This window comes from Trachurus japonicus, chromosome 24, assembly GCF_045865225.1.
Source record: "Trachurus japonicus isolate A0001 chromosome 24, Traja_1.0".
Taxonomy (NCBI): domain Eukaryota; kingdom Metazoa; phylum Chordata; class Actinopteri; order Carangiformes; family Carangidae; genus Trachurus; species Trachurus japonicus.
Genome location: NC_140930.1, coordinates 14,131,571 through 14,140,544, shown reverse-complemented (window position 1 = coordinate 14,140,544; position 8,974 = coordinate 14,131,571).

Here is an 8,974-nt window from a genome sequence, read left to right as displayed (position 1 = left end):
TAGAGACGAATCAACGTTTAGATTTGTTTATTATAGGATGTCTATAAATCATATGGTTCAGTTTGTTTTTATGTGCTCAACGTTACACAGGACTGATCAGGATCACTCTGCTTATTGTTAGTGGACATTATTTATTTGCATTTGTATTAAACCTTCAAAAATCATATGATTGCGTCTCCACTTTTTGGGATTCTTGGATTATGCTCCGTCAGTGTGGTTTTGTGATTCATTTTGTAGTTTTGTTTTGTCTCAGATTCTGTGCAGACATTATTGCACTCAATGAACCGACCTCAGCACTTTGTCTTCTTCTCAAATCAGCACTGTAGGTCTTTTTTTCAAACCACCCTCATGACTGCTTCTCATGCTAATGCCGACCACACAGTTCTTTAAATTTATTTTAAGCAGGTTTTTCTGTTGTAGGAAAATGAGTGAATAATTTTTTTGGGGTGTGACAGACATTAATTTCATTAGGGTTATACTGTAAGAGAAGGAAAGGTTCGCTGCAGTGAATGTCATGTCATTTTGCACTGAGCTCCAGAGTGAATTTAGGATGTGTGTGGATAAAATGTGAAATAAACTTCCTTTAACCAGATGATAGGGATGAAAACAAACTAGCTAGTCGTGTTTCTGCTGCATTTAAAGCAGCGTTTATTATCCATCTTTCTCTTCAGTAAACCATTGAATAAACTGATGCATAATTCAGGCAGCTGTCGTGATCAACTTGCGTGTTCAGAGCAATAGATTTGCAAGAATTTTTGTTGTTGTTATGGAGGAGAATTTGACAAGATCACGATCACACATCTATATAAGAGGCAAAAATGACATCTGTAGTGGAAAATATTTGCAAACACACTTGTAAAGTGTCATTTGAGTCAGCGGCATCTGGATAGAAGACACATTCCTAAGTGCATCATCCATCAAAGACGGTGGTTTTGTGTCATCTTACTCTGACATTTCGTCTAAACAGTAAACTGTGGAAATAACCTCTTGACAAAAAAAAAAGAATGTCTGAGGAAACAAAGTGAAGGATAATGACCTGAGAGGCAGACACTCTCATGTCCAGTCCACAGGAATCGCAGCTGGAAATCTAAGGAGCTGTTAAGCGTCTCATTACCATGTGTCAGATGTGTCAGTCCACAGGACGTCACGATGCAGCAAGAACCCCCGAGTTTATTCTCTCAATCATTAGGGTCCATCAATATTACAGAGGGACCCAGCTGATCAAACGCTGTAACCTCAGATGACTTCCTTCCTGAGGTGGTGAAGAAAGGGTTGCTACCTACCATTCTTTTGTGCTTTTATTCTTTTGATTAAACGTAGTCTTATTAGTCTTGAATACTTTACTGACAGTAGGAAATATTAATAGCAGTGAAACAGTGAAGACTCAGGCTTAGACTTTCTGGATCTCACCAGTGGTGTGCACAGATTTTTTGAAGGGCAGGGGCAAAAAGAAAAAAAAGGGCACAGTATACTGTAGTGTGCCATTGAAGAGGGCACTTTAGACATGTTTATGTTATACAAATGGCACATTACTAACTACTGTAGACAGACTGCTCAGGTTAGTTTGTTGTTAGGATCAGCACCCACATTTTCAATGAAGTAGATGCCATGTTAGTACCAGATAATCCAAACTGGCTCTGTGAGATATACAGTAGTTCTGGCTCAATAGGGCCCAACATAAAAGTCATTGCAACAGTAATGTGTCATAGTATCTCTTGGTCCTAATAGTCTTTTGGAGTTTAATGTGTTTTCTTTACCCAAGAGGGCAATTTAGTGTGTTTTGCCAAACAGGAGGGCACTTTAGCACACGTTTTGGCTCCCAAGAGGGCACTTAAGCACGCGGTTTTCAACAATTGGGCCACAGGGGTGCACACACCACTGGATCTCACAGTATTTAAATGCCTTTTAATTGCATTGTATCAAAAGTGAAATGGGTAAATAATAATCAAGACTGTCCACCTTTAAGAAATAAGCCCGTAGTTCATGTGTGCAACAGGTTATTATGACTCATGGTTACGTTTTGTTGCCAGGCGACATCTAGTGGCTGTTGTGAATATGACAGGAGCAGAGGGAGAAGTGCAACAAAGTCCATCGAAGAAGGAAGTTGGGCCGGTAAAACTTCCATGTAATTATCACATTGCTTTAAACTAAGTTAATCACATCATAATTATAGTGGATAATGGATTTATTTTGACCGAAATCTAGATCTTTTTCCTAAACCTAACCAAGTAGCTTTTGTCCGTTTAGTGACGTTATAAGCAACCTCGATGTCTATCGATACGCCGTCTTTATTCTGGTAACCATGACGACGCGACTTGCTGCTGTTGGTGTGCGTTCAGGAAACACTCTTGTGAGTCATTTCAGAGAATTAAAAAGTATCAAATGGCTGTCTAGGTTCTAGGATTTGTTTTAATAATCACACCTGATATAATTTGAATGGAGATCAATTATATCTAATTGCATGACAAGCAAAGTTGATTTTAGTATTTTCATATTATGCATGTTTTGTTTTGTTTTCCAACAATCCTTCCTTAAGAGTTCGGCTGCTGATAATTTACAAAATGTATCCCTAGTTGGTTTTTTTGCCAATATTGATCCACTCTGAGTTGAATCAATAACTCAGAGTCGATACATGACCTTTCTCACTTAAGGTTTAATGAGGGTCATGCTGTCAGTGTTTATTGTGCATCTATAAGAAGAAAAAGGCGGTGACAGGGTGGGTAATCGCCGCTGAAATATTCATATAGAGAGACAAGTGTTATGTAATAACACAACTGACATGTGACAGAGTTCATTAGAGTGGATGGTGGCAACGCAGGCAGCAGGGACGACTTGTTGAGGACGACAGACTGTGGGACGACAGGCCAGGAAACGTGGTCTTATAAATCTGAGGGGAAAAAAAAACATCCTCAGAGGAGGCGAAGCTGCTGACAGGACATTAATCAGAAACTATTTTCATCATCAGTTTAATAATCTGAAATTTTCAAGTATTAACATATTATATGTGTACAGTATTTAATGTGATTTTAAACTGAATATTTTTTTTGGTTTTAGGCCATAATTAGCCTAGTCGTAAAGATGTGACAATGACAATCTGTAATTTTACAGTACAAAATTGTTCATTTTACAAGGTGATCTTATAATGAGATCTTCAATTTAAAGATAAATTATTGGTCAGATAGGCTACACATGATATTGTTTACATTTGTGTAAATGTGGACATTTCAGTCATTTCTGGTCTCTGTGCCACATATCAATATTATCCTGACCACATTTTAGATTCAGAAAATTCAGAAATGAAAAAAACTTGAAAAATACAGTAAATGTCTGTAAATGAAAATGTTGAAATGGCGCCGTAACGTAACCGTGCGGGGCCCCCCCGCGGCCGTTCGCCGCGGATGACGGCGGTGACGGCGGGGGGGGGGGGGGTGCGGCGGCGAGGCGATGGCCGCGATGACGGGGGCGACAACACAGCAGAACAATCCTGCCTAGGAGCTGTCCATGGTTACTTAACCAAAAGTCTCTTGAAATATCAAACAAAGAAGAGAACTGTGGAAGCTTGAATGGCCAAAATACAGAAGTTATCATGACGTGAACCATATGTTGTGGTGTAAAAAAAAAAAAAAAAAGAAGGACCGTTGATTCGGTGGAAACTCGGCTTAACGGGCGGGGGCGGGGCCCCCACGGCATGCGGGGCCCCCCCGCCTCGCGGGGGCTGCGGGGGTATACTTTACGGCCCAGTGTGGTGTGCTTATGGCTCAGTAAACAACTAATTTACATACTTTAACAAGGCTTCATGATTGTATGAGTTAGCTAATTGTTGATTGATTGAAGTCAATGGACAAACAGTGAACAAAATAGGTCTATACCACATAATATACAGTACATGTGTATGTGTATAGATGCTTTATTTGCTTATCATGGCACGTGTCAATTAGTACTGGTGGTGCTTTATTATCTGACATCCACAGTTAGACAAGTCTATAAATTATCCAATACTGTCAATTCAGAAATTAGTTAATTTCATGCATGATGATTTCAGATTTCACTCAACCGTAACAAAATGTGCAAAGGTCCTCAGGTCAGAGGTCACCTAGACTATTTGCCGCTCTCCTTCTTCTGCAGTGCTTTCATCCTGTGGAGCAGCACAGGTGTACCTCCCTGTCTGGTTCAGGTGCAGGATCTAATGAGCAGCTTCACCTCTAATTGGAGGGATGTTTTGGAATAATCATGAAATGACAGTGGGAGCAGCAGCAGAGTCGTGGAGGCGGAGCCAGTGATGGGAAAACTAAAGAAAGACTTTAATTGAATGTCAGCAGGAAGCTGCAGGCCACGTTGAACCTCATGTAATGAGATGTACAGCCGGCAGCTGAAGGGCACGCCTCCCAGGATGCTTTGCTGGCAGGGAGGGGGCGGGGGTGCAGAGTTGGGGGCGGGAGGTGGGGCGTAGGGGGCGTTCGGGGTGGTGGGTTGCTCCTGTCTCCCTGGCATCGCCTTAATGATGTGCTCATATCATGGCATTATGTAATGTGCTCTCCAGTAATGTTTAGTCAGGCTTACACACTCTGAGGCCTGCCAACCCGTGCAGCTGTTAACATCAAACTGTGCATGCGTGTGTGTGTGTGAGAGAGAGAGTGGACAAACCCATGTGTTGGTGTGAGAGGTTTTGAGTTATTCTTGCCTGGATGGCTTCAAAATAAATGTGCATTATTCCTCCAGGAGGTATGGATTTTCTTTTACCTGCAGTTTATCAGTTGGCTGACGAAGCACTGAAAAAAGTGAACTGCTCATAAAGATGGCGCATTATCCTGCAGCAGAGAATCAGATAAAACTATAATCTATCAACAAAGGTCCCATACTATTTGATTTTTACAATTTTCTTGAGTGTTGAAAATGTCCATAAACGGATGTATTTGTTGTTTTAAGAACCATAAAGGGTATTTAACATCTATTCTCACAAACTTCTGGTTCTCTCCTCTGATTGGCTGTTTGTCTGGTTTCTGAGAGATGTATGGCCAGGCCACCTGATACAACATAACCTGCTATTGTAGCATTAAAAATCTGATGGGTAAATGTAAATTGGCAGTGATCAGTCAGTGCTGAACTGAGCATTTTTGATGAAAATCTAATTTAGCCACTGGTCTCTGATGTCTGTGTCCATGATATTCATTGACCTCCTGACATCTAACAATGGTGCAGTGTTTCCTTTTTATTTTTCTGTTTCATAGTTTGCATGCTCAGTGAATAGTTGTTTATGGATATTATTAGTAGTTCTATATAGTTAGTTGTAATTTAATTAACCAAACATGTGCTGCTTAATTTGAACCTTAAGGTCTGAATCTGGTCCTCACATCACTTTCTAATCCTGAGCTTCTGGATGCACATGGACGTATTTCTGTCCTGTGTCAGAATCTAGTTTTACATATATAGTGCTGTGGCTAACGACCTTTTTCATCCATCAATAATAAATCAATAAACGGTTCAGTCAATGAATCGCTCAAAAATAGTGAAAAATGCTCCCAGAGCCCATGGTAACATTTTCAGATTCAGATTCTTTGTGTGACCTACAATCCAAAACACAAATTTGATGTAATTGACTGAATGATTGGCACTGATGCTCGATTTAAACGATAATCACAGTAATTTTTTTTGTTGACTGACTGAACAAAAAGTCAGTTCAGCTCCTCATATCACTGAATATACTGTAGGTTTGTGTTAGATGTGTTTACCTTGCACCTTGGTCCACTATTGACCATATTCACAGCGTCGCCATCTCTCCTTACGTCATCACTCGGGGTGGGTAAACAAACTGTATAACTGGCTGCAAGCCGTACAAACCCCGGGAGTCCGATAACTGCTTTCCTTTCATCGCTTCCCGGTTGATACAGATTTAAAGAAGGAATGGGTCGTTAACGTCCGAAGGGACATTGGGCCAATTTCAAAGTAAAACCACATTTGGGTTAAACTGATTGGAATTAGTTTAGCCGGCATTAGCTGCAACTGCTAACGTTAACGGTAATGTTATGTGACGGTGTTGAATCTTCCCGCCCTGATGACGTAAGCAAAGATGGCGACGCTGTGAATATGGCTAATGGTTGGAAGTGTTGACCTGTCTCTTGTACAGCAGATAAGTTCTGTACTCATTCTTCATCTCACTCTCCCTTTGGTTCCTGTTTACTATCAGATATACAGTGTAACAAAGGCATAAAATGCACAGAGACATTGGTATTTAAGTGATTATGCAGAAATTATGTCTCACAGTCATTGCTCCATGCTTCACATTGAGTCTATGTTTAACATGTGCATTTAAAGGATCTCATCAGGTCTCAAAAACCAGCAGCGGAGTGTCGAGTCAAGCGATGACGAGCTTTGCTAACTTTCCTCGGGAGGTCACGCCTCCTCCTGCAGCTCAGTTGGGGTCGGGGTGACCTGCCTGTGTCGACTGCTTGCTCCCTCTTAACTTTCTCCTGAGCGCCTCGAGATGATGCGAGTGTCTTTGCGTATCACAGGACACGTATCACAGGCCTGTTCATGTGCGAGAAGATGAATCACCGCTAAAATCACAGTTTAGAGACGAGCAGCTAATGCGGTGTGACACCTACAATGGATGCTGGGCTCTCCTGGTTTAGTCTTAGATAAAAGTCGCAATAGTTTTAGTGGAGATACAGTTAATATTGCAAAGGGTTTTACTTTTGCAATTAGTAAATGCCACTTTGCAGCGTCGCAGCACATTTACAGCAAGCTCTCTGGAGATCCCTTCTACAGCTGAGTCATTAAAAATGAATGTTCAGTTTTAAGACCTATTTTTTAAAGCAGCAGATTATAAATAAAGCAATAATAAAAATCAATATCTAACACATCTAATCATTTTTTTTCTCAGTTGATTTTGGCAGCTGGGAGCTCAGCCCAGGCGGCAGTGTGCTTGTTTTTTTTGGGAGGGAGGTTTCCATTCTGAGCACCCACGAGGTTTAAAGTACATCAAAGCTCTGACTTCAGTGTGGACTTGGGCTGCCGCTCCAAAATTGAAGTAATGAGGGTCCAGGCTCGATCCCTTGCTCACACACAGCCTTGGGTCAGAACCTGCCACTGGAAAATTTGGTCTGATGGGTCAGTGGCTGCAGGAAGTGCTCGGGCTCATGAGGATGTATCGGTGATTACGCAGTGGAGGAGACGTAGAGAGCCGAGCGGCCCACAGCTGAAACCCCGCAGGTCTGCAGGACTCTACAGCTGAGACTGATGATAGTCTCGTTTCACGCAGAGACCCACAGCCGACCTGAGGAATAAATAACACCAATACACGCGACAAAGCGCTATATTAAAAACTTTTTCTCTTTTTTTTTGGATCACCTGCTTGATTCTCTTCCTCATATTAATCCCCTCCCTGCAGGCACACAGCCGGCCAACGTCGTATTCAGCTTAACATACAGTAGGTTGCGACATAAATTGTGCTGATGAGAATATTTTGTTGGTTTTAAGTTGCGTTATTAAACTCCCCAAATCCAGCATCTTCCAAATGTTTTCTGTCAACACTTCACACACAAGATGAAATATCAACTTTCTACAGTCGTGACGTTAGTCAGCGTTGCACCACCACTCTTTTTCATTTCTAGCCAAATCTAACTTCTGCCTGACACTAGAGTCGTGAGAGTCCAACTTCTTTCTGGTTGTTGCACCGACAGGTCAGTAAGGGTTTTACTGCTGTTGACATATTGTAACATCAACGATTAGAAGATAATGAAGTCAAAATCCAAACCAACAATAACTTGATCTCACTAACAAGTACTGTCTGTGCTGCCACAGTCTACATTGAACATTGTTTCAATCAACAATCCCCTCTACACTGTCCAGCTGAAACTGTCTCAAGGGAACAAAAATGTGAAATAATCCTGCACTGGAAATAGTCCTTAATAAATGCTAATGCATAAAAGTATATATTCATATTCATGATCTCCTTTTTTTAGCCTTAATACTTGAGTAGGAGGAAGTGTAGTGCTCGGGGCTGAGAGCCACAGACGAGCAGTGGAGGCTGGAAAGGGTTTGACAGATTTTAATCTACTTCATGGAATCTGTTATATATACTGTATATATATTAACAATAATATAAAAAACAAGGAATGCAACTTTAACAATTTGTCTTTACTAACAAATGTGCTATTATTACAATGGATCTTTATTTGATTTAATGATTGACCTAGAGATGCACATTTAAAGATGAACTTTTGGCATAAGCTGTGATCAAAGAAAAAAAAAAAACGCAGCATGAATGGAAAAGTCTTTATAGATGTGAGACGGGGTATGGATGCTTTATTCATTATGTCTTTATTCTTCACCTTCTCCAAAGAGCATTTTCTGAAAGGCCACATTTTCGCATTTTGATCAAAGTGTTATAGATTAATTGACGTATTGATCGGGCCGATGCCTGCAGCACTTCAGTTTGTGAGGGTAGGATTTATGCAGGCTCAGTCACGGTTGACTTGACTGACCTGGTTATTGAAGCCAGAGCTATTTTTGGCTGGGCTCACGGTGTGGAACTTAAGATTGGCCAGGATCTATCGGTCGATGATGGAGCCGGCGAGGTGCAGCGCAGATGTCATCGTTTGTCACTCGGTTACAGATACATTTCAGGTTGTGAAGATGTTGTTTTATACGTTTATCTGCGATGGCACAAGGGGGAATTGACAAGCTCACACTCCGATGGAAATGTACTATTTTATCGCTGCAAATGAGAAAGCATTTTATCACCCATGAAAAAGATCTGCTGATGTTTCAGTGCAAGAACAAAAACATGGAAAATGAAAAGCACGTGTCTGAGAAACTAAATTAAATGAACGAGACCTTATCGGGATTGCCTCGACCTCTTTAAGGTGTCCTCCCCAGACAGTGTCGCCATCTCCTGCTGACGTACGACACATCAGGGAACCACTGACTGGAAACCAGTGACACCAGAGGTCATCAGATTTGGCCCCAGTTAGAC